The 4,893-nt window shown below is 43.2% G+C and overlaps 1 non-coding gene across 1 annotated transcript; it reads right to left on the bottom strand.

The window, feature by feature from the left end:
- Positions 1–352: 352 nt before the first annotated feature.
- Positions 353–426, bottom strand: Trnat-ugu (transfer RNA threonine (anticodon UGU)). The gene has a single exon. It is a non-coding gene; the product is annotated as a tRNA-Thr (tRNA).
- Between the last annotated feature and the right edge of the window lie 4,467 nt (positions 427–4,893).

Below are 4,893 nucleotides of genomic sequence, written 5' to 3'. Positions count from 1 at the left end.
TGAGTCGTTTAAAGTGTAGCATATTCTCCTTTTTAGCGATCTGCTTGGAGCATTTCTCCTTTGGTTACCTTCATTGGCATGTCACTCGTATGAAAAGAACCTTAGGAGTCACTAAAATTTTGATTGCTTACTTATGTGAAATTGGAATAATGTAAAATAATTTTACTAATCATACTTGATTTTATAAGCAGAAAAATTTGGATGTGCATCAACGCTAGGACATGGAGTTCCCAGAACTCTTCTGATGATAGAGACATTTTAAAGCGTATTTTTTAGTGAAATGATAATTAAATGGGCACCCTAGCTGCAAACAGGCGTTTATATACTTCATTGGGGACATGTTGAAAATGTGTGCCCCGACCGGGACTCGAACCCGGGATCTCCTGCTTACATGGCAGACGCTCTATCCATCTGAGCCACCGAGGACACAGAGGACAGTGCGTCTGCAGGGACTTATCCCTTGCACGCTCCCCGTGAGATCCACGTTCCCAACATGTCCAATCCACTACATTCGTAGTGCTCCTAATAGATGTTTGCCCATCATACTCATTACTCGTGGCAGATTAATCTACCAAGTCCCGTACGAATGGCTTCCCGGACATTGACCTTGTGCGAAAGCACACGCTATGCCCGAGCTCGTAATAAATAATGAAAATTATTGGTTCCAGTATGCTTTGTAAAATCACAAAATTATGTTGGAGCTTTTTGTTTCCCTTGTTCGACGATAGTTACCTTTTAAATTACATTCAGTAATGAATTAAAACAAATAATTATTACGGTAGTAAGCAGGTTAACAGAAAATGAGTGGTGTGAATCATGGTAGTGTTACGGTGCTGTGGGTGCACTTACAATTTGTCCCGGTGCTCGAACCTTCGGGTAATGTCTGGCGCCGGCAGGCCACTGCTGCGGCCGCGGGGACATCAAAAGAACTGGAGCAGAAGCGTCTGGAACCCTCCGCCTCGTGTTGCCTTGATGCTACGAGACAATACGACGCCGTGGCTATATAAAGCTCACCCTGCTGTCGCAGTCATTCAGTGTGCATAGTCTCGCTCAGTGCACACTGCAGACGTGTTTAGTGTTCCGACGTAAGTTTCTGGTTTACTGTTTTATACGTCTATATTTTATTCGTTTACTTTAGTCTCATAGTGTATTGTGAATTAAGTTTACAATGGATAAATTTGTTACCAAAAAGGCGGGCTTGGAAGTTGATACTGATCTCCAACAATTATTGTGTCGTCAACTGCTTCGTCGTCTTCAGGCGAGAACAATTCAAAACTGAAACCTGGACAATAGGGTAAGGGAAGATCATATCAGAAGTCCTGGTTATTCAATTATACATGGCTAGAATATGAAGCATGTGCCAAAAAAGTTTTGTAAAACATGCAAGGAGGCAGATGCAAAAAACCTATTATAATTTTCTTCAAAAAAGATGATGCAATTACTTCAGTAGTGTTTTCTATCTGGAAAATGGCTTTGGAAATATTCCATCTTCATGAAAATACGTTTATGCATGAAGAAGGTTTTCTGAAACTAAATTCTATCACTACCCGAAATGTGGTCTCCCAGTTGAAAGACCAGTTAGATCGTGATACGAAGAAAGGCCGTTTAGCTCTTTGGACAATTTTTGCTACCATGCAATTTCTATGGATACAAGGACAGATGTAAAATCAAATTTTTTTTTCAATTGTTGGAACTCCTGAAGAATGACATACCTGCGTTTAAAGATTGGTTAGCTCATTCGGGGTATAAGTGGACATCCCACGACATTCAAAATGAGATCATTGATCTATTGGGAACTTTTGTGTTGAGAAAGGTATTGGCTTTAATCAAGATTCACGAGCAAGTGTCATTTGGTAATTGTATTGTCGATTATTCCTTAATCATCAATAAAGACTTTATTGGCTTGTACAAGACCCGAACACTGAATCAAAAACTCTCTTTAGTATTATTAAGAAGACTTTTTGCTCGTCTTGATTTGTCAATGGTTAACTTAAGGGGATAGTGCTACGACGGTGCCTCAAATACGAGAGGTAAGTTCAAAGGACTAAATCAGTTTTCGATATACAACCAAAAGAATGTTATGTGCACTGCACTGCTCACAGTTTAAACTTGGCAGTTATAGCCACTCACTGCCATCTTACGTCTCTGAGTGATATTACGGCTTTAGAAAAGGACGTAATAAACTCTGTAAGGGAATCCAACAAAAGTATGGGACTTTTCAGCAGCATACGCTCTGAGAGCGCCAACGACCAAGCTGGTTCCGACCCCTTTGCCGGACTGGGAGGACTATGAGAGCTTCTCTTATCTTGAGAGTATTGAAAGACTGAAGAACTTCTAGAGATTTTTGAAACATCTTCTGCAGAGGAATAAACAGAGGCAGGTTACAAATGTGCAGGCTACCTTTACTCAATGTTACAATTCAAGACTTCTTTCTTTTTTACGTCTTCATTAACATGCAATGAACCCAGTAGGGGATGTCAATGAAAAATTTCAAATTCCTCTGAATCGTGATTTATTTTCAAAGAATATTAATTAGAATTTATTTTATTTACTAGCGATTCAACAAGAACATTAACACATTTAATCACACGACGTAAGCATGGAAGTAGTTTACAGGAAGTAACTGATAAAATCAAAACCAAAATTCGTTTTAACAAATGAGAATTTGATACACCTTAACAGTGCCTCAAAGCAATTTTTAAAAGAAACAGATCTAAAATTATAATAATAAAGCAAACTCTAAATATCAAAGTTACAATTTAATCAGAGGCAGAAAGAAACAAGTTTGGACAGAATGGGCTTTCGGGCAGAGAACCTTGCCGCTTCCTTTTGACACGGCAGTAGTTACGACCGCTCACAACAGCCTCTGAAAGACTACACTGGTCTAAATCTGCAACACACCTAATAACTTTAAATTAAGAGTATTAACAATTTACACAAGCACACATCCCGCCGTAGGAGGGATGGAATTGGTACAAAACACTAACAATCAAAATATTAACCTTGCTACTGAAGGTGCCACTTGATTTTAACTTATAAGAAAAGTCTTACGGTGAAAGGGTGGCAACTTTATATACTAAGATGATCATTTAAATAAAAGTCCATGAAATGCAATCTTATATAAAATTGTACAAGGTTGGCCAAACAATAGTTAAGATGTTCTACAGTACACAGATACCGCCTCTTAAGATCATAGGCAATAATATCGAAGTTTCCAAAGATCAAAACGTATTTCAGGTATTAGGCCGTTAAACTCGAAGCAGTAAATTCGTTAATACACCAAATCCGACAAAAATGACAGTGGCCGCTACTAACGTGCGGTAGATCGATAGGGAGATTACCGAACAACCCGAACCGCAGGTCGGACTAACCCGCCCCTTCTCCTCAAGGGAAAAAAGAACCACCCAATTTATAAACAACCACCTTCCCGCAGGTGGGCAAACGGAGAAGTATAGTGGGACGACCCCAAAGCAAATTGGATGGTGACCTCACCAAGAAAACAAGTAGAATGTAACAAGAGTAAATCAAGCAACATATCACCAAGCACTTCTAATAAACTGTGATTTCTCGAGAATACCTGGCGCAGCACCCCCAAATCGCTCTCCCGAACCGTCCGGTGCCGGACGCCTCAACGGACGCAGGAAGGCGCGCCGATCTCCCGTCTCACGGCGTCGCAGCTTGCACCGGCCAGACTGATGTCGTGGGTTGACTCCTCTTGCTCTCGCGTCGAGCGCGAAGTCACTACGCCTCGCTATACGGCGCGGCCCACTGGACTCACTTGGCGATCTCACACGCGCCGACGCTCAAGACGGATAAGTAATCTTGTGACTCAGAGCGCGACCGACCAACCGATCGATCCAACCGTCAATGAACATTGCCTGAGCAAACTCGAGCAGACTGGCGGCCTAACGCGCAGACACAGATGCAGAAACTAAGCCCCTACCGGGCGACCACCCGCTGAGTTCTCTTACTGGCGGAGTGGAAAGATTCTCATTTTGCCGGCTGTAGAGTTTGATCCGAACGACAGACATACTAGTACTGCCAACGACGGACGGACACTAGCTGCCTAACAAATACGGACGACAGACAGACTAGCATGCTGGGGACGAGAGACTGACCCAGACTAACCGACTCACGAGCTCATAGCGCCCCTTAAATGCACGTGAACAGGCAACCTTTCCCCTTTCCCACCAGAGGGAGACACCAAAGCTGCGATTGCCACACCGGCGCCACTGCCAGAAACGGAGGGCGACTGCGTAGCACTACGCGCTGCGGCGCGCTCTTCAAAACAGCTATTTTTACCACTGCACAACCTCCTCCCCTCAAACTACAACAGGCGCCCGAACTCAAAGTCCTCACCTGCCTCAAATGGACATAATATTCCCTACTTATCTGATCAAGTCTGACTAACAGGTTAACCGGCCTCAACACCCGGAGCACCGTGCATGGACCTATAAAGCGGGGTTTGAACTTCCCTGCTCGGCCCCCCAACCCTCCTCGACCCTGAACATTCGTAGTATAAACTTGATCTCCCGGTTTTCCCTGATAAGGACGCCTATTGCGGTTGTACTGCACGGCTTGAGCATGGGCAGCCGCTATGTTGCGATGAGCACGATTCCATTTGTTCTAATTAACTCCGGGGATACCCGCTCAGGAAGTAAGTTTTGGATGCGCCGTAAGGCAGACAAAGGCGAATTGATAGGATAGGCCAATAAGATGGATGCTGGAGTAGTCTTCAATGCTTCATGAACCGCAGTGTTAAACGCAAAATTAATCCAGGACAAGTTAGTATCCCACTTACTCGGTTTAACTTGATGGCAAATTATTAAAGCTGATTTTAGGTTCCGATTTACAAGTTCAGCAAAGGACCCCTGAGGGTAATACGGTGTGTTT

This window comes from Schistocerca serialis, chromosome 5, assembly GCF_023864345.2.
Source record: "Schistocerca serialis cubense isolate TAMUIC-IGC-003099 chromosome 5, iqSchSeri2.2, whole genome shotgun sequence".
Classification (NCBI taxonomy): Eukaryota; Metazoa; Arthropoda; class Insecta; order Orthoptera; family Acrididae; genus Schistocerca; species Schistocerca serialis.
This window is presented reverse-complemented; position numbering and strand designations above follow the sequence as displayed.